The sequence below is a fragment of the Rhinatrema bivittatum genome, chromosome 1 (genome assembly GCF_901001135.1).
Source record: "Rhinatrema bivittatum chromosome 1, aRhiBiv1.1, whole genome shotgun sequence".
NCBI classification, from domain to species: Eukaryota; Metazoa; Chordata; class Amphibia; order Gymnophiona; family Rhinatrematidae; genus Rhinatrema; species Rhinatrema bivittatum.
The window spans coordinates 828,094,177-828,116,367 of NC_042615.1; positions in this window are offsets into that span (position 1 = coordinate 828,094,177).

Here is a 22,191-nt window from a genome sequence, read left to right on the forward strand (position 1 = left end):
GACACACTAGTGTGTCGCCAAGCACCGGCTGCTGTGTCGCGTGCTCCCGGTCTCTCCCGCTGCTCTTTCTTCCCTGCTGCCGTTGCCGCCGGGCTATCAACACGTTCAAGCCCAGTGGGAATGGCAGCAGTGCTAAAAAAAAAGCTGTGGCACTTGTGGCTGGCCTTCCCGCGCCTGATTCCCCCCCCCCCCCCCCGTGACCTGGAACAGGAAGTGATACGCGGTGCACGGGAAGGAGAAAGAGCAGTGCTGCGTGATAAAGTAGCAGCGGCGGCTGCAGCATTGGCCCCCAAGCAATTGAAGCAGACGGTAATCGGGAAAGGAGAAAGCAGCTTGAGCCTCCCGCGGCCGATGGGATTCTTCTTTCTTGGCTTGCGGGGGCTGGAGGCTGCTGTAGCTACCATTTGTGCTCGGGGAGGGGCGGGGAAGAGGAAGTGAGTGAGAGAAAGAAGCAGCCAGTGTGTAAGTGAGAGAATGTGTGTGTGATTGAGAGCATGTGTGTGAGTGAGAGAAACTGGTCAGAGAGCTGATGTATGTGTATATGTGAGAGACAATGAAAGTGACTGCTCAAGGAGATGACTGATGTGTATGTGAGAGTGTGAGACATTAGTCAGGGAGGTGACTGATGTGTGTGTGTGTGTGTGAGAGAGAGAAAAAGCATTGAAGTGAGAAATCTGGGTATGTGAGAAAGCATGGGCATAAGAAGCCTGCTGTTGGGGGGCGGGGGGGGGGGGTTGGATGTGTGTGAAAGAAAGCATGGGAGTGAGAAGCCTGATTATGTGAGAGAGAGAGCTTGGGAGTGGGAAGCCTGTGTGTGTGTGCATGCATGAGAGCAAGAGACTGGTTGGTAAGGTGACGTGTATGAGAGAAAGAGACTGGTGTGTGTGAATATGAGAGAAAGAATGTGATTCAGGGAATGAGAAGCCTGTGCAGTGGAGAGCGAGCATGGAAATGAGAGAGAGACTGGTGTGTGTGTGTATGTATGTATGGGAATGAGAAGCCTGTGCATGTGAAGAGAGTGAGCATGGGAGTGAGAAACCTGGGTGTGTGTGTGAGACACAGCATGTGAGGGAGAAGCCTGTATATGTAAGACAGAACATGGAAGTGGGAAGCCTGTGTGTGTTTGCATGAGAGAGATCAGGTGACTGGTGTGTGTGTGTGTGTGTGTGTGTGTGTGTGTGTGTATGTGTGTGAGAAAGAAAGTGATTATGGGAATGAGAAACCTGTGCATGTGAAGAGTGAGCATGGGAGTAAGAAACCTGGGTGTGTGTGAGACACAGCATGGGAGTGAGAAGCCTGTATATCTGAAAGAACATGGGAGTGGGAAGCCTGTGTGTGTATGCATGAGAGAGATCAGGTGACTGGTGTGTGTTTGTGTGTGTGTGTGTGTATGTGTGAGAGAAAGAAAGTGATTATGGGAATGAGAAGCCTGTGCATGTGGAGAGAACAAGCATGGGAGTGAGACTCTGGTGAGTGTGTGAGACAGAGAAAGTGATTATGAGAGTGAGAAGCCCGTATATGTAAGTAGAACACGAGAGTGGGAAGCCTGTGTGTGTATGGCATGAGAGAAACTGTTCAGGAAGGTGACTGGTGTGTGTGTCAAAGACTGTTTGGGAGATGATTGGTGTGTGAGAGACAGAAACTGGTCATGGGGGCATGACTGTATGGTGTGTGTGTGTGTGAGAGACATGGGCATTAAGGAAGAGGACCATGAGTATAGAGCTTAGCTTCTACTGCTGCTTCTGCTGTGTGCTATGGCCTGCATGGAAGAGGAGTAGGAGAGCTGCTGGAGGGGGTAAGTAAAGGTGGCTTTTTAAGTTTATTTTTCTTGATTGACTGCCATTTTAATTATTTAATATTATGTGATGTATCTGCTTTTTTTTTTAATATTTTATTGGTGTTTGGAGAATTTTTAATAGTTTTTATGAGTTTTTAATTGTTGGATGTTATTCTGTTCATAGCTGTTTAGAAACATTTATTCTGCTTATTAGTATAGTTTTACAATTATTTCTGTGTGGGGATCTATAGCTGCTTGCTAGTTCTGTTTTCCTAATAAGAGGTGTATTGGTTTTTAGGGCCTGATTTAATATTTATAGTGTTGCCTTTTCATAGATAGGGTTGCTCCTGTTTGAGTGTAGTCCATAATACAGGTGTAACTGTGTGCGGATTAGTTTATGTGCATTACTACAGATCCTGGGAGTATGTTAGGTCGGTTCTGTGTCTGTTACCGAAATGAGATATTTTACTAGCATGTAAGAGTTTTATCAGTCTTATTTGTTGTGTTTTCTCAAGAGGACATGCATTGGTGGTAAACTGCTGTCTTTTTATGTAGGGCTATTGAGCATGGAAGTAGGAGTTTGTGTGGCTGTTACTGAGATGACACAGAACCAGAATATCTTTTTTGTAGGGTGAGTTGTATGGGGAATGTCATAATTCTGCTTTACATCCATTATTGTGGGTCAGGGGGGTTCCCGTGGATGCAAACTGTACTTTTACATCTAGCCCTGTGACGATCATGGGTCAGTGTGTCACGCATGTGAGAACCATCTGTCAGGTGTGTCCCGACAGAAAAAAGGTTGAGAACCACTGATCTAATGGAGCTCTCTTTAGCATACAATGGTGAAGTAGCTCCGACATTTGTAACCAGCTGCTGTCCTGATGCTTATAAAATCTTGAAAGCTTCTTCAATCTTTTTAAGAACATAAGAGCAAAAGAAATTGCCATTAATCATTAACAGTAATCCAAACTGAAATAACCATTTATATCTGTGGTTTTATCTATGTAGCACTTGAGGAATGTCTCTGAAATCTCTTCTCTTTTTGATCATCATCAGAGGGAGATCCTGAAAGATTTCTACCTTGTGGCCTCTCCACTATACTTCCTTCATTCTTCTTGCCTGGTTTAGTATCTTCTCTTTAACAGAATATTTATCAAAGTATATCACAATATCTTTTGCTATTTTACCCTTCAGTTTTGCTAGGGCTCAATGTGCTCTTTCCAACACAATTTTATTGATTCCCTCTACTTCCACATCTTGACCCAAAATTGCCATGCAAACACTGGTCATGACCTGTGAGCAATACAGATAGGCTGATCCTTCAGGGACATCTCTTATGCAGAGGTTCTTCCTCCTAGATCTATTTTCAAGATCCTCAATCCATTCTTTCAAAACTTCATTATCCTCTTTCTGTTCTCATGTGGCCTCTTGCTCTTCAAATGTGTTTCCAGCTTCATCTTCCCAGTCACCCAGTTCAATGCATTCTTTATGTAAGTAACTGACAATACTTAATAGCTCCTTTGTAAGTGTTTCCATATAATGTCAGATCTTGCTAAACCAGCTTTGAAAGTCTGCTCTGGTAAGCGACTCTACGCCAACCTTTATCACTGTACCTCACAGATATGGCTCTCAACAGCTCAGTGCTGAAACCTCAACAGGTTTTGGTGACCAGATTTCAAAGATCTTTGAGGATATACAAATTTGGGATCAAGAGAGAATCCCTTAGCAGGGCCTCTGCTGGCTTTTTTGCTGCCCTGTGTGAAAAATTATTGTGCTGCCCCCCTCCCCTCCCCAATTCATTCAGTGTCTGCCCAGGCCCATGAAATAAATTCCAGCTTGTCCTGAAATCTACAGTTTTAAGAACTGACATGCCACCCCACCCCTGGACCCATAGATAGGGAAGGATATGAGGTACCCTAAAAAACCTAACAGCCTTGCACACACGCCACTCCATACATCCTTTACAGACACACACACTTAAATTATGCATTTATAATATATTTTCCATGAAAATAAACATTCAAAAGTACAGTCTGATGAGGCAGTGGCATTGGTTATAATTATAAACTGGAGTGCCACAGGGATTGATGCTGGGACTGGTTCTGTTCAATATCTTTGTGAGTGACATTGCAGAAGGGATAGAAGGTACAATTCATCTATTTCTGGATAATACTAAGATATGCAACAGACTGGACATGCCTGAAGGAGTAGACTAAATGAAAAGGGACTTAAGAAAGCTTGAGAACTGCTCATTAGGGATGTGCAGAGGGACGCCATACGTTGCATTCGGTATTCGTATTCGTCGGGGGGGAGATACGTTGCATTCGGCAAGGGGGCCCCCCGATATGTTTATACATTAATTCTTATTCGTTTCCCAGCTAAAATTAAATTAACTACAACCCCCCCCCCCACCCTCCAGACCCCCCCCCCCCAAGACTTACCAAAACTCCCTGGTGGTCCAGCGGGGGGTCCGGGAGCCATATCATGCACTCACACCCTCGGGTGCCGGCATTCAAAATGGCGTCAATAGCCTTTGACCTACTATATCACAGGGGCTACCGGTGCCATTGGTCAGCCCCTGTCACATGGTAGGAGCAATGGATGGCCGACGTCATCTTGTGCTCCTACCATGTGACAGGGGCTGACCAATGGCACCAGTAGCCCCTGTAATGTAGAAAATAGAAGTGCAGGAAACTTTTCTGGTCTCAATTCACAAATAGTCTTTATTCTTGAACAATGGCTATTCCTTTTAGTACAACAAAATTTCTTTACAGCAGTCCCCCAACATGGACCGTGTTTCGCCAGTCCGGCTGCTTACTATGTCACAGGGGCTACCAGTGCTATTGGTCAGCCCCTGTCACATGGCCATCAGTGCCATCTTGTGCTCCTACCATGTGACAGGGGCTGACCAATGGCACCGGTAGCCCCTGTGACATAGTAAGGGCAAAGGCTATCTGTGCCATTTTGATTACTGGCAGTCGACGGCCTGAGTGCAGGACATCGCTCCCGGACCCCCGCTGGACTTTTGGCAAGTCTTGTGGGGGTCAGGAGGGTCCCCCAAGACTTGCCAAAAGTCCCTGGTGGTCCAGCGGGGGTCCGGGAGGGATCTCCTGCACTCAGGCCATCGACTGCCAGTAATCAAAATGGCATTGATATCCTTTGCCCTTACTATGTCACAGGGGCTACCGGTGCCATTGGTCAGCCCCTGTCACATGGTAGGAGCACAAGATGGCACCGATGGCCATGTGACAGGGGCTGACCAATGGCACTGGTAGCCCCTGTGACATAGTAGGTCAAAGGCTATCGGCACCATTTTGAATGCCGGCACCAAGGGTGTGAGTGCAGGAGATGGCTCCCGGACCTCCCACTGGACCACCAGGGAGTTTTCGTTAGTCTTGGGGGGGTCAGGAGGATGGGGGATTTGTTTAAATTGGCTCCTTTAGACGGCCGAATAATTCGGCGAAGATTTGTTGTATTCGTGGGGAATCGCGGTATGTTTCGCTTCCCCACGAATACAACGAATATGGTCCTATATGTTGCAGATTGCCAATTCGAAGGGAACAAATGCACACTCCTACTGCTCATAAGAACATAAGAAATGCCATACTGGGTGTTTAAAAGTCCACCTCAGAGGTAAAATAGTTTATAAGAACAACTCTGATTCTACTTTTAATTAATAATCTTTATTGGCAATCATATGCTATTCATACACAAACTAGATCAATACTCAGGAAGCAAAAAGTACACAGGAAGCAAAGATAGCAAATATATACTTACATAATAAAGAGCTCAGCGATGGGCTCTGCAACAGATACAAAATCCTTGCCAGCCCTACTACATACCAGCTTTGCTTAAATAGGTTAAAAATACAAAGTCAGCTAATTATCTGATTTCTGCTTGCATGCTTCACACCACTAACTTGTTACGCTGTCTGCCTACAGGCAGCTGTTATTTGTCTCCCCTTATCTCCCCCCTGCATTCTTTCCCACAGACTACTTGCGTACCCTCTGCGATATCTCCTGCCCCATCCTGTGGCTTAATTTGTTGATTCTCTGGTGTCTGTGAATTCCTGCAAGCAGAAATCAGATAATTAGCTGACTTTGTATTTTTAACCTATATAAGCAAAGCTGGTATGTAGTAGGGCTGGCAAGGATTTTGTATCTGTTGCAGAGCCCAGCGCTGAGCTCTTTATTATGTAAGTATATATTTGCTATCTTTGCTTCCTGTGTACTTTTTGCTTCCTGAGTATTGATCTAGTTTGTGTATGAATAGCATATGATTGCCAATAAAGATTATTAATTAAAAGTAGAATCAGAGTTGTTCTTATAAACTATTTTACCTCTGAGGTGGACTTTTAAACAATTGGTGGAGATGCCGGGGATTGAACCCGGGTGGTATAATCAACATGGGTCAGACCAAGGGTCCATGAAGCCCAGCATCCTGTCTCCAACAGTAGACAATCCAAGTCACAAGTACCTGGCAAGTACCCAAATATTAGATAGATCACAATCTACTATTGCTTATTAATTACCATCATAGCAGTTTATGGATTTAACCTCTAGGAATCTATCCAAAACTTTTTTAAACCCAGTTACACTAACTGCTGTAACCACAACCTCTGGAAATGAATTCCAGAACTGAGTGAAAAATAATTTTCTTTGATTTGTTTTAAAAGAGCTACTTGCTAACTTCATGAAGTGCCCCCCTGGTCTTTCTATCATCTGAGAGAATAAATAACTGATTTACATTAACTTGTTCAAATCCTTTCATGATTTTGTAGACCTCTATCATATCCCCTCTCAGTGGTCTCTTCTCCAAACTGAACAGCCCTAACTTCTTTAGCCTTTCCTCATAGGGCAGCCATTCTATCATTTTGGTTGCCCATCTCTGCGTTTTCTCCAGTGCAGCTGTGACATAGTGAGGGCAAAGGTAGCGCCGGCGCCATTTTGAATATTGGCAATATGGCCCGAGTGCAGGAGGTCGCTCCCAGACCCCCGCTGGACTTTTGGCAAAGCTGGCCAAAAGTCCCTGGGGGTCCAGCGGGGGTCCGGGAGCGATCTCCTGCTCTTGGGCCATATTGCCAATATTCAAAATGTCACATGGTAAGGGCAAAGGGCAATCGGCGCCATTTTTATTAACGCAGCCGATGGCCCGAGAGCGGGAGATCGCGCCGGGACCCCCCCACTGGACCACCAGGTAATTTAAAACATTTTGGGGGGGTTCGGGAGGGTGGGGGATTTGTTTTAAAGGGTCGGGGTGGGTTTTAGGGTTGTTTTGGTGTGCCGGTTTTCCCGCCCTCCCCCTCCCCCGATTTACGATGTTTCACGATAAATTGGGGGAATTTCTATTGTATCGCGACTCTAACGATTTTTGACAATTTAAAAAATATCTGACGATTTTTTTAAATCATCAAAAAATGATTCACATCCCTAATAAATATGTTAAAAAGCACCAGTCCAAGTACAGATCCCTGAGGCACTCCACTGTTTACCTTTTTCCACTGTCTTTTAACCAACTTGAAATCCACAAAAGGACATCACCTCCTATCCCTTGACTTTTTAGTTTTCTTAGAAGCCTCTCATGTGGTTCTTTGTGGAATGCCTTCTGAAAATCCAAATACACCACATCTAATGGTTCACCTTTGTCCACATGTTTATTCACCCCTTCAAAAAAATGTAGGAGATTTGTTAGGCTCTCATACTAGGTAGGTATTTATACCTCTATATGAGGCCCACCTAGCTACTCAAGGTGAGGTTTAGGTATTAGTGTAGGGGTTAGGGGTCACTTTGACATTCAGAGTGTGACGTACGAACAGAACAGGCCACTCTTGTGAAGATTTGATGACCTTCAGAGTGAGGAAACTCATCCAAACACGAGATTTGTGCAATGTTCTCTCAACCTAACTTGATGGATTCTAGTGATGTGCAGAGGGATGCCATATGTTGCATTCGGGATTCGTATTCGTCGGGGGGCAGATACGTTGCATTCGGCAAGGGGGGGCCCTCGATACGTACATGCATTAATTCTTATTCATTTCCCGGCTAAAATTGAATTGAGTTCAATGGTAGGAGCAATGGATGGCCGGCGCCATCTTGTGCTCCTACCATGTGACAGGGGCTGACCAATGGTACCGGTAGCCCCTGTGACATAGTGAGGGCAAAGGCTATTGGCGCCATTTTGATTACTGGCAGCCGATGGCCCGAGTGCAGGAGATCGCTCCCGGACCCCCGCAGGACCACCAGGGACTTTTGGCAAGTCTTGGGGTACTTGCCTCTAATTTACTTCACACATGGCCGGTAAAACCAACTTCCTGATCTTACTAATTATAAGAGTTTGTAATCAGAACAAATCCTTCACTGCTGAAATAGAAAATGAGAGCAGATAAGGACCAATCCTGCCCCCTCCACTCTCTGAATCTGCCCAGTTGAGATTCTTCCTCTCTGTTTTTCTGCCTCTTTCCATAGATGACTATAAATCATAAATACCGGATCGCTCCGATCACCTACCAATCTTTATATAAATAAAACTTGACCAACATATTAGATTTTGAGAAAGAGGCTGAGGTACTGAAGGAGAGATATCATGAGAGAGGGTATCCCAATAAAGCTATAAAGAGAGCATACAAATGGGCTAAATATAGCGATAGGCAATAACTATTGCAATATAAACCAAGGAAGGAGCAATCCTGCTTTAAAGCAAACCACACGGTATAATAACACAAAGGGTAATCTTTAAGATACAACTCTCTATAGTTATGTCATAAACCCAAACAAATTTTAGAGAGACAACATATTTAACTTATATGATATTTATTGAAAATACCCACATATATACCTACATAGACAATTAAAACTAAGCTAGCACACTCACACATTCATACCACCAAATAAAACAATGATTGTTCTTTTGAGATGTTAAATTGAAATAAACATATCTTATTTCCACAATATAGATGCTTATTAGATTGGAGACTATACACTTAACAATGCCAAATTGGAGACTATACACTTAACAATGCCAAATAGAAGTCTTAAATTTGGCATTGTTAAGTGTATAGTCTCCAATCTAATAAGCATCTATATTGTGGAAATAAGATATGTTTATTTCAATTTAACATCTCAAAAGAACAATCATTGTTTTATTTGGTGGTATGAATGTGTGAGTGTGCTAGCTTAGTTTTAATTGTCTATATATGTATATATGTGGGTATTTTCAATAAATATCACATAAGTTAAATATGTTGTCTCTCTAAAATTTGTTTGGGTTTAAAGCAAACCACAGACAGACTGAAGTGGGAAGGTACTCACAGGGCTGGTAATGCGGTCGGATAGATGGCTTCTGTAGGGTAAAGTAGTGAAGTCTTTGAAGAAGCAGGTTAACTCAGGAAGTATTCATGAACGGAGCAAGGCCCTCGAGGAGTGAGTACCTATGGTGTCCTTAGGAGGCAGGGTAACCTGGAGAGGAAATAGGAATGAAGCAAGACCCCCGAGGAGAGGGTGCCTTGAGCATCCTTGCTGGAATGAGAAAACCCCAGAGGGTAGGTAGGAGCAGCAAGGCCCCTGAGGAGTGGGTACCTAGGGTAACCTTGGAATCAGAAAAACCCCGGAGGGTTGGTAGGAGCAAGTATTCAGAGCGAGGTCTCTGAATGCGGTCAAAATTAGCTGGACCGGAATCCTTGCTAACTCGTAGCTGTCTTGGAGATCAGAGGCTAAGTACCCGGAGTTAGTGACGTCATGCAGTGGGGACGCCCCCATGGTTCCCGCCATGACGTATTCAAAAGAGAGGGTGGTGCGTGCGTGTACCCTAAGAGGCCTCAGTGCAAGCATGGTGAACGCAATTGCCCATGCTGGTCCGGGGACACCGGAGAGGGCGGTGAGGAAAGGCGGAGGCAGCCATCTTGACCAGAGTAAAGGAAAGAGAGAAAAAAAGAGGTGAGACAGCGAGGGCACAGCCATCTGCGACCGACGGGTGCAACAGTACCCTCCTTCAAAGGGCCTCCTCCGGGCCTCCTTCCATGGGCTTTGGGTTTCCGAGTATGCGTCTGATGGAAATGACGGATCATGTCTTTTTCAATGATGTTGACAAGGGGATCCCATTAATTCTCCTCAGGTCTGTATCCCTCCCAGGAGATAAAATACTCCCAAGTCTTGCCCTTTTTGTGAACATCTAGGATGTCACTGTATTCAATGTCCTCCTCAGCATCCAGATCCACTGGTTCGGGAGTCTTGTTGGAAAACTCAGAGAGTAAAAGCAGCTTTAGCAGAGCCACATAAAAGGTGTTGTGTATTTTCATGGATAGAGGTAGTCTTAGGCTGTACGTTAAATTTCCCAATCGTCGGAGGATGGCAAAGGGTCCGATGTAGCGAGGTGAAAAATGTGCTGAGGTAGCTTGAGGCGAAGAAATTTAGTACTCAATCAGACCTTGTCTCCAGGTTGAAACTGAGGTGCCTTCCTATGATGAGCATTGTAGGTTTTCTTAGCTCTTTGCCTGCCTGGAGCAGCAGTTCCTTGGTTTGTCTCCAGAGCTGATGTAATTCCGCTGCAGTGGATTGAGCTGCTGGTGAGGCAACAGACAGTTTTAGAGGCAAAGGAGATAGTGGTTGATGACCGTATACGACTTATAAAGGGGTGGACCTTGTAGCCGTGGCAGGATGTGAGTTTATGGCAAACTCAGCCCACATTAGCAATTCCGCCCAGTCGCTTTGTCTTGTGTTCACATAAAATCATAAGAACCTTTTAAGCATCCTGTTCATTCTTTCAGTTTGTCCATTGGACTGTGGGTGATAAGCAAAAGTTAGGTCCAGTGAAATGTCAAATTTTTGACAAAGCGCTCTCCAAAATTTTGCAGTAAATTGGACACTCCTGTCAGATAAGATGTGCTTGGGCATCCCATGGAGGTGAAAAATGTGCTTGACAAAAAGCTTCGCAGGTTCAGCAGCGGATGGTAAACATGGCAGGGCCACAATGTGTGCCATTTTTGAGAAGCGATCAACGGTTACCCAAATTGTATTGTTTTCACCAGAGGGTGGTAGATCCACTATGAAGTCGGTCACAATGTGTGTCCAAGGTTCCTCAGGGACCAGCAGAGGTTGTAAGAGGCCCCAGGGGCGTCCGAAAGGCGGCTTCTGTCTTGCACAGATTGCACAGGAAGACACATAGGCTTGTACGTCCTCCTTCATCGTAGGCCACCAATAGTAACGTTGGAGTATGGAGAGTTACAGCTTTGCCCAGGATGGACGGCCAAACGGGAATCATGCGCCCATTTTAACAGTCCTTTCCTCAGATTCTGAACCACTATTGTCTTACCAGGAGGAACTGCATGGGAGGCAGCGAGGGCCACTCTCTCGGGACTGATGATGTGATGAGGTTCATCGGGCATGTCTTCTGGAGACATTTTTGTCTCCTGGATGGTATTTGAGCAGGAAATCAAATCTGTTGAAAAACAGTGACCATCTGGCCTGTCAGTGGTTAAGTTGCTGTGCATGTCGAATATATTCCAAGTTCTTGTAATCAGTGTATACTAGAATTTGATGTTGAGCACCTTCCAGCCAGGGGCACCACTCCTTGAAGGCTAACTTAATAGCAAGCAGTTTTTGTCTCCAATTCCATAATTTTTTTCAGCAGGAGAAAAGCGTCTCAAGAAGAATGAGCAAGGATGGAGAACATTGGAGTCGCTGTACTGACTTAAGACTGCTCCCACGCCGACGTCGGAGGCGTCAACTTCGACGATGAATGGGTGCTGAGGGTCGGGGTGGCGAAGACAAGGTTTTTCTTGGAAGGCTTCTTTGAGAGACTGAAATGCTGCCACAGCCTCAGGAGACCATTTGGAAGGGTTGGCTCCTTTCTTGGTCATAGCCATAAGTGGAACCATCAAGGTGGAATAATTCTTGATAAATGAAAGGTAGTAGTTCATGAAGCCAAGGAAATGGCATAACGCCTTCAACCTTGTGGGTTGAGGCCATTCTTGAATGTTTTTCATCTTTTGGGGATCCATTTGAAAACCCTCCTTGGATACGATATAACCCAGGAAAGGTAAGGATTCTTGGTAAAAAGTGCACTTCTCAAGCTTCGCATACAGATGGTTTTCTCGTAACCTCTGCAGTACCTTTTTTACATCCTCTTGATGCATCTGAAGATCCTGTGAGAAGATCAGGATGTCATCTAAGTACACCACTATGCACTGATACAGAAGGTCTCGCAGGATGTCATTCATCATATTTTGAAACACCGCTGGTGCATTGCACAAGCCGAAGGGCATGACGAGATACTCGAAGTGTCCGTCATGGGTGTTAAAGGCTGTTTTCCACTCATCCCCATGACGGATGCGGACCAGGTTGTAGGCCCCCTTGAGATCTATCAGAGAAGATCTTTGCCCCCTGATTCAGTTGAATAATTCCATTATCAGCGGTAGAGGATAACAATCCTTGATGGTGATCTCATTGAGACCTCTGTAATCAATACAAGGGCTAATGGAGCCATCTTTTTTTCCAATGAAGAAGAATACTGTGCCAGCTGGGGATTTAGAGGCTGTAATGAGCCCTTTTTGCATGTTTTCTTGAAAGTAGGCTGACATAGACAGTCTCTGCTGCCAAGAGGGGGTATACCCTTCCCTTGGGAGGCTCTGAGTTGGGCTTCAGATTGATTGCACAATCAAAAATCCTGTCAGGTGGTAACATATCTGCCGCTTGTTTGGAGGACACATCCTGGAAAGATACGTATTGCGGTGGTAGGCCAGGTAATGATGATATGGTGGGCATACAGGGCACAGGAGAGACCTTCAAAAGACATCTATCATGACAGCCAGGTCCCCATTGTGACAATTCAAGAGTTGCCCAGTTAAACTGAGACATGTGATCCTGTAGCCAGGTAGTCCGAGCACCACTGGGTGGATGGCTTTCTCAAGAACAAGAAAAGAGAGTCTCTGAGTGTAGAGCCCCGCTGTGAAGGCACATGGGCTGTGTAGTTAGAGAGACTTCTCCTGGAAGTGGTTCTCCGTGTATTGAAGATAGCAGCAATGGTGTAGCCGTGGGCATAGTAGGAATTTGCAGATGTTCCACCAGGCATTTTAAAATTAAATTCTCTCTGGCCCCAGAGTCTATGAGGAAAAATGTCTGAAACTCAAGGCTTCTGCAGATGAGTGAGACAAGAAGCGATAATGGAGGAGAGGGTGTAGTTAGACCTAGGAAGAGTACTCCCGTGGATCCTAGATCTGCATGTTTCCTGGACAGATAGGGCAAATCTGGACAGCATGACCAGAGTGGCCACAGTACATGCATAGACCCATGCGTTTGCAGTAACATCTCTCCTTTGAGGTTAAATGGCTTTGGCCTAATTGCATTGACATCCTCTTCACTGGGTGAAGACTGTGGGGTAGGAGCTGTGTGCAAAGGTTTAGGATGGGTACCTCCCAAGACGTGCCTCCTGTGGCTCTTAGCCTCCTGGGTTCAATCTCGAATGTGGCGGTCAATCCTCCCAGCCAATTCGATGAGAGACTCCAGGGTGTCAGGCAAATCACGAGCCACCAATTCGCCCTTCAGTCGAGCGTTGAGTCCCTCCAAGAAAATAGCTTGCAAACATCCCAAATCCCAATGGAGTTCGGACGCTTAAGTTTTAAATTCAATCACATAGTCCGGTAAAGGCTTGTTCCCTTGCTGAAGGTGCAGCAGAGTAGACCTTGCAATGGTCTGAGAGCTGGGTCATTAAATACTGACTTGAAAAAGATTAGAAAGCCAGGCAAATCATTCAGAATATGGTCACTGCGTTCCCAGAGTGGTGAAGCCCAGGCCAGGGCTCTTCCATCGAATAGTGATAGGATGTAGGTGGTCTTGGCAATAGCTGTGGGGAAGTAGTTAGGTTGCAAAGAAAAGTGCATACTATATTGATTAATGAAGCCGCTACACATCCGAGCATCCCCAGAAAAGCGTGCAGCAGCAGATAGAGGTACAGTCATCTTGATAGTAACGACTTGAGATGAAGAGTCTTTCTGGAAGCATCGGGGCATTCAGTCAGGCATTCAACTGGTTGAAGATGACAGCTAATGTCTCTAGAGACTTCTGTTGCTTGGTGATCCATTGGGCCAGGCCAGGGATGGCCTGTAAAGCTGAGAGCTGAGCCGGGTCCATGGAGTTAGCAATATGCTGTGGTTGTGACATGGTTGTGGACCCTTGGTTGCTGTATCGATGACTCCTCCCATGGGGAGGGGCCCTGTGAGGAGATACAGCAGTAGGCTGACTCTACAGTAAGGCAACACAGAGAGAAAGGAAGCTTTATTACACCACAATAGAGCAGCGCCCGAGGAGCGGACAGCTCTCTTCAGCCAGGAGTTGTCTCAGATTACAAAGTTCAGTCCAGGCACAGAATGTAGCAAGTACAGAGAAGGTCTCACCCAATGCTGGAAAGTGATGGGTCCGGTAGAGGTCCGCTGAGTGGGATAGGTCAAGAACCCAGTCAGATGACATAGCCAGCAGTGGTAGATCTGGTAATGGTCCGCGGAGTGGAGTACGCTGAGAATCTGTTCAGTGGTGAGACAAGTCAGAGAGACTGAAGCTTGAAGGTACTCACATGGTTGGTAATGCGGTCGGATAGATGGCTTCCATAGGGTAAAGCAGTGAAGTCCTTGAAGAAGCAGGTTAACCCAGGAAGTAGTCAGGAACAGAGCAAGGCCCTCGAGGAGCAAATACCTATGGTGTTCTTAGGAGGCAGGTTAATCTGGAGAGGAAATAGGAATGAAGCAAGACCCCCGAGGAGAGGGTGCCTTGAGCGTCCTTGCTGAAACGAAAGAACCCAGGAGGGTAGGTAGGAGTGGCAAGGTCCCCAAGGAGTGGGTACATAGAGTGTCCTTGGAATCAGTGAAACCCCGGAGGGTTGGTAGGAGCAAGTACTCAGAGCAAGGTCTCTGAATGCGGTCAAAATTAGCTGGACCGGAATCCTTGCTAACACATAGCTGTATTGGAGATCAGAGGCTAGGAAGTAGTGACGTCAAGCGGGGGTGGGGGGGGGGGGATGCCCCCGAGATTCCCGGCATGACGTATTCAAAAGAGAGGGCGGCGTGCATGTGCGTGTCCTAGGAGGCCTCAGTGCAAGCATGGCGAACGCAATCACCCATGCCGGTCTGGGGACGCCGGATAGGTCGGAGAGGAGAGGCGGAGGCAGCCATCTTGCCCAGAGGAGAGGAAAGAGAGAAAAAAGAGATGAGACAGAGAGGGAGCAGCCATCTGTGACATAACAGGCTAGGAATGGCAAGAGCCCACTATGGGACAAAATTATTAGAAAAATTAATACCAACTGACTTTCATCTAATATTATATATGCCATACTTTTTCGGTGTCTCAAACTTTATATGGGCTGTACAACATGATCAATAAGAGTGAGACTGGTAGAACATAAATCTCAATTTAATACAGGTAACTTGACAGCACCTATGGTACAACATCTAGTGAAGGCAGGACACAGCTTTACAGATCGGAAATGGACCATTATAGACAAATATATAGGTCATCACAGGGAGGTAATATGAAGGCTCATTTTGTTACTGTTTTAGTTTGATAAGGAATAATTCACAGACACCAATTTAATAATAATTTTTAATAAGCAAATTGGTAAAATTTGATTTGCTATATCCTTTTTAATGTTTCTTTAGTATACACTTAGGGGTAGATTTTAAAAAAGCGCGCATTCGCGTACTTTTGTTGGCACATCAGGCGCAAACAAAAGTACGCTGGATTTTAGCAGATACGCGCGTAGCCGCGCGTATCTGCTAAAATCCTGAATCGGCGCGCGCAAGGCTGCCGATTTTGTGTAGCCGGCGCGCGCCAAGCCGCGCAGCCTGCCGCCGTTCCCTCCAAGCCCGCTCCGAAATCTGAGCGGCCTCGGAGGGAACTCGCTTTCGCCCTCCCCTCACCTTCCCCTCCCTTCCTCTATCTAACCCACCCTCCCGGCCCTATCTAAACCCCCCCTACCTTTGTCGGGGGATTTAAGCCTCCCGGAGGGAGAAGTAAATTCCCGCGCGCCAGCGGGCCACTAACGCGCCGAGACGCGACCTGGGGCGGTTCCGGAGGGCGCGGCCATGCCCCCGGACCGCCCCGGGCCGAAACCACGCCCCCGAAACGCCGCGTCCCGCCCCCAAAACGCCACGCCGATCGGTCCCGCCCCCAAAACGCCCCCGACAGGCCCCCCTAGAAAAACCCCGGGACTTACGCGAGTCCCAGGGCTCTGCGCGCGCCGGTAGGCCTATGGAACATAGGCGCACCGGCGCGCAAGGCCCTGCTCGCGTAAATCCGGGCGGATTTATGCGAGCAGGGCTTTTAAAATCCGCCCCTTAGAATATACAATGAAGTATATAATTCCTTATCCTATTCTCTCTTTCTCTAAGAATCTTTTCAGAGATAATGAAATAAATGCAGAGCATCCCCGGATCCCTATACTTAATTAATATTGTATCAAATACTTACGATGTCAGTTGTAGCTGGCCAGGCTATTGATACTCACAGCGGGGAAGCTTAACACTGTGATACAGGATGATGTCTTTCTTCTCTGGGCATGCGTCCAAAGCGATGATAATGTTGTACCCTGTTTTATACTTTCCCAAGTGAAATCCAGGACAAATGTTCTTTTCTGATTGGTCACAAATTGAAGCTCTTTTCCTCAAATATGGTTTTGTACCAGAATAGCCCCAGCCAACTAAGAATCACTTATTAGCATGGCTATTCTGTATAGAAACAGTTGTTCTATTGGAGTTATTTCTGACCAACCAATCAGTGACTACAGCAATGACTGTATCTATGGCTTCAGTCATGGTTGATAGACAGACTCCAAATGTAGGCTATTTTAACTCACTCCAAAAGTTGTTGTCAATCTTCCAAACTTTTTAATGTCCAGCATCTCTGGGCAAAAGCGGAGACTGCAAATCTTCAGCCTTTCTCGTTCACTTGTAAGTTTTAGCTGGTTTACTAGTTAAATCCACTGTATCAAATACAATATTAATTCAAATAAGGAAATTAAAGAAATAATCTCCCCATCATCCCACATTCCCCTCAAATGATTCCACGAGAACTCATCAGTGAACAAGGAATCACATACTAAAGTACATAGTACAGCAAAATTATGCATTCTTATAAAACTTCCGTTGTAAATGGAAATCTGCAAGCATAACTGAAAGCTGTGTTGTCTTTTTACATACCCAATAGCACATAAACAATAAAATGAAAAAGAATATAACTTGCACAACACACATAACAATTGGATAAATTAAAAAATCAAAAACATGATAGGCTGTTGGGGAAAATCCGAACAATGAGTCCCACCAAGAGAAATGAACAGGTTTATTTAAGAAAGTGCGTGAAACATTCTCATTTTCAATTTGAATAGTGTGTTGGACTTGAGTATTATTTGAAGTCAAATAAGCAATGTAGTGATGAAGAGCTGTAAAGTTTACAAGGTGATGATAAATATCTTCACCTAGTCCCAATGGTAAAGGATGAACAGAAAAAGAAAGAAAGTCCTTTGTGATGTCCACAGACTGCTTAAAGATGATAGGAGTAGAAAATACAGTCCCATTAATACGAAGCGAAGTTAACATTTGATACTGAATAGAACACCATGTGTCATTGGTAAGGTCCACAGAAAATGGAACAGAACTTTAGTAGTGAAAACAGTTTGTGGTATAAACAAGTGAAAACAGAAATGTCCAGCACCCAAATAATACACCATAAAATCTTCATTAGGATTGTATTCTACAGATGCCTCTAAAAATCATTGAGATACATTAAGTAAACAAGGTGATGACATATTCAGTAGTTGACCATCAAAACAAGAGAAATGATAAGGAAAAGATTTACATAAACTTGGATCAATAGGTTGAAACTCATTCCATGCATTATCAAGAGGTAAAATCCAATTCAAAACATCATGAAGATATACAACCACATTATGTAATTGGATACCAATGTTAACTTTAGGATAAATAACAATATGTTCACCCTGCCATGGAAGCAAAGTACCAATTGTACAACCAGTAAAAGAACAAGAAAGAACACTAATGGTCCACCAGTCTAAATTTTCAAGAGCAAATTGAGGTATATGCTTACTTGCAAGTTGCATGAGTGAAGTGGGCCAATGACCTAGACGAGCAGTAATTAAAATGTCTTTAGGAATAGTGTTAAGTTCTATTTGTACTTGGCTACAAGCTAATGCCCAAGATACATCTTTAGAAAGTTCATACTCACTTTTAGAAAGCATAAGTATTTTCTTCTCCAAAATGGATGATACAAGACTAGTAGTATCCACAATAACATTAGATAAACAAGAGGAAGCTTCGTTAATATTATATTGGGATCTAAAACCATCAGCATTATGCCAAGCTGTAGAAGTCGTTTTGTTATGAAGTACTTCTAAATTAACTGTATTCACAGTGGGGTAGATTTTCAAACAGGGCGCCCTCGCGTACTTTTGTAGGCGCATCAGGCGCAAACAAAAGTATGCTGGATTTTATTAGATACGCACGGAGCCGCGCGTATCTGCTAAAATCCTGGATCGGCGCGTGCAAGGCTACCGATTTCGTGTAGCCGGCGCGCGCTGAGCCACGCAGCCTACCTCCGTTCCCTCCGAGGCCGCTCCGAAATCGGAGCGGCCTCGGAGGGAATTCGCTAACGCCCTCCCCTCCCCTTCCCCTCCCTTCCTCTACCTAACCCACCCCCCCGGCCCTGTCTAAACCCCCCCTACCTTTGTTGGGGGATTTATGCCTCCCAGAGGGAGAAGTAAATCCCGGCGCGCCAGCAGGCCACTGGCGCACCTAGACGCAACCCAGGGGCGGTTCCCGAGGGCACGGCCACACCCCCGGACCGCCCCGGGCCGAAACCACGCCCCCGAACCCGCCCCCGAAATGCCGCCGACACGACCCAAAAACGCCGCGCCGATCGGCCCCGCCCCCGACACCCCCCGACACGCCCCCCTCGGAAAACCCCGGGACTTACGCGAGTCCCGGGGCTCTGTGCGCGCCGGCAGGCCTATGTAAAATAGGCGCACCGGCGCGCAAGCCCTGCTCGCGTAAATCCGGGCGGATTTACACGAGCAGGGCTCTTAAAATCCGCCCCAGTGCCTAGTACTGTACTAACACCACCTAAGACAGTATTTAATATGCTACGTTTATGTCGAATAGTTTCCTCTGGAGAATAAGTAGTTTGAAGAGAAAACCAAGATTCAAGTAATTGAACATGATTAGCAACGAAACTAGAGCAATTTGGATATGTGTAACTCACTAAAAAATAAATGAGGGCGTAAATGCCACGTAACAAAATGATAATCTACATGATATAAAATATCATGAGGTTCATCATATTTAACTTGGAAAGGATGTGTGCTTAAGACAAAAGGTGTATCATGGGAGCAACTATCAGTTTCAATAGGGTATGTCAGATCACATCGTATAGTGTATGGAACACAATAAGAAACACAGTAAACTATCCTTTCATCCAACTGAAATCTATTATCACGGGCAAACATCTCACTTTGTGAAACAGTACAGTTCTGAAAATGAGTAGTGTTATCATTGTAGACATAATATTGGGGGGAAAGACTACCTAAATATTCACATGTACATTGCCAAGCTATAGCTCCACTTTGTTTTGTAGAACTCCACTTTATTTTCCTATATTGACCATCTTGCATTTTTGACTCATCTGAACAACAAGGATGAAGAGAAACCTCTTCAGCATGAGTGCATGATAAATGGACAAACAACACAAACAACCAGGAAACACAAGATAGACAAAACATCTTCTTCCAGGAAAGACGCCAGGTAGGCTGGAAAGGTGATCTTCGAGGAGGCTGTCTCACTTTCTGACGCAGACGTTTCACTCCACAAAAAAAGTTTCCATGGCTCCATCCTGTAACAAGAAAACTCAAGAAAATGTCTTTAATTGTGAGATATGTACCCATTTAAGCTTATCACTGGGTAAAATAATCTGATAAACAACTGGACTAATACGGTTAGTGACCGTACAAGGTCCCAACCATTTAGATTCTAAAACATGCTTCTTTTTACTCAAATTAAGGTACATAATCTGCTCACCAACATCCCATCCATCTGATTTGTCTTGATCAGGGCTATTCTTGTTTCGTGCCTTTATAATAGATTGCAAAGCCTGATCCATTCAAAACTGCATAGTTGTTTTATCTTGTAAAAGAGTTTTAATATGCTGAATTACCTGATAATCCATGGCTTGTTCATCTCCTTCACACATCCAGTCTTGAGTAATTATTAGTGGCATAGCATGACCAAAAAGAATTTGATAAGGTTGATAACCTGTGTGCAATCGATTAGTACTTCGAATAGAGGCCAAAATCAATGGTAACTTTTGAGGCCAATCTTTGTCAGTGCCACAAACAACTTTACGAAGAGCCTCTTTAATAGTACGATTCATTCTTTCCACTTGACCTGCTGCCTGGGGATGGTACGGTATATGTAGCTTTTGGGTAATACCTAATGCTTTTAATAATGATGTAAATATCTGACCTACAAATGCAGGACCTCTGTCTGAATCAATAATATGTGGAATACCAAACCTACAAATTACCTCCTCAAACAATTTCTTAGCAGCGGTTTCTGCTGTGTGAGTTCTGGTAGGAAATGCCTCTGTCCAACCCGAGAAACCATCAATGATTACTAAAAGATATTTATATCCCTCTTTAGAAATAGGGAGTGCATCAATAAAATCAATTTGTAAACGATGCCAACTATCCCATGACTTTTTACGTTTCCTAGAAGTCTCTCATGAGGGACTTTGTCAAACGCCTTCTGAAAATCCAAATATACTATATCTACCGGTTCACCTTTATCCACATGTTTATTAACTCCTTCAAAAAAGTGAAGCAGATTTGTGAGGCAAGACTTGCCTTGGGTAAAGCCATGCTGACTTTGTTCCATTAAACCATGTCTTTCTATATGTTCTGTGATTTTGATGTTTAGGACACTTTCCACTATTTTTCCTGGCACTGAAGTCAGGCTAACCGGTCTGTAGTTACCTGGATCGCCCCTGGAGCCCTTTTTAAATATTGGGGTTACATTTTCTATCCTCCAGTCTTCAGATACAATGGATGATATATTTTCATAGATAAATGTGCAGGAGATTTCTCTTCCTTATATTTCACATCGCACAATATAAAGCTAAAACAGAACAGGACCCAGCATCCAAAGGATGATGATAGGAAAACCAGGAGAGGGTGAGAGCGTCTTCTGCGGATCTTGGGGGGTTTTACTTCTGATCCTCAGATCTGGGACTGATATCTCCTGATGTAGGATGTTACTTTTACATGGAGATCACATCATGTCATGCACTGTAACACAGATCCCACTGTGACTCTCTCACCCGGAGGATCTAAATGGGAAGGTTTTAATGCAAAAGCAAATCCTCAGACTGGGAAGAAGTCTCCTGGTGATCAGGAGTTTGTTTCTCACCCTGGGGTCTCCCCTATAAAGTGACTTTGCTATTCTGTGACCATCCCAGGAGAGATTCCCCCTAACTCACTGTTCTCTTTCTTTCCTTATGGATGATGATACTCCCTTTGGGCCTTATGAGGTAAGCCTGATAATTATTCACATTAATTGCTGTGAGATATGAATGTGTGTTACTGTGTCACAAAGTTCCTTTCTGTTCACTCCTTTAGGATGACTCTGGTAAAGGTGTTTACTATCAGCTGCTAAAACTAACTTCCTGTTCTTACTAATATTAACAGTTTGTAATCAGAATGATGGCAGATAAGGACCAATCCTGCACCCCACCCCCCAAATCTGCCCAGCTGAGATTCTTCCTCTCTGGTTTTCTGCCTCTTTCCATAGATGAGAATAAAACTTCCACTCACAAACCAACACCTGCTCCCCATCTCCCCTCCATCCCCTCACCCACATTGTCTTTACTGATCTCTCACCCCTCTCCCCACCGCTGGCCTCTGAAATAATCTTCACCTGAATTTTACCACAACATTGGCAGAATGTGGCAATTCTGCTTCCATGAACCCCCAATTCATCCTCCTCCCCCCAACATTATGCAGCTTTAGGGGAGTCCTGGGGTTCAGCGCCGTCACCGTGTGCATTAAACTGGAGGTTCTGGGAGGAGACCCGATCCTGCTCTAAGACAGCCTGGTTCTGTGATTGCTGTGGAGGGGGTGAGAGCTGTTTCCTGTGGGGAAAGATTGGGGAGGGGAGAAAACATGGCTCGTCAGCTTCTATAGCAAGGGGTGGGTGGAAAATTGGAATTGGAATCAGACCACAACAGTCAGAAGCCCTGACTTTTATAGTCTGAGGAACTGATTCGCAGACATAAGGGCAAAGGCACAGAACTGCTTCTGCAGCTGAGGCTACAAGCAAAGCACATCAGCATTGTTTGAATTATTAAGATGGCTCATTTAACCAGTAAAAA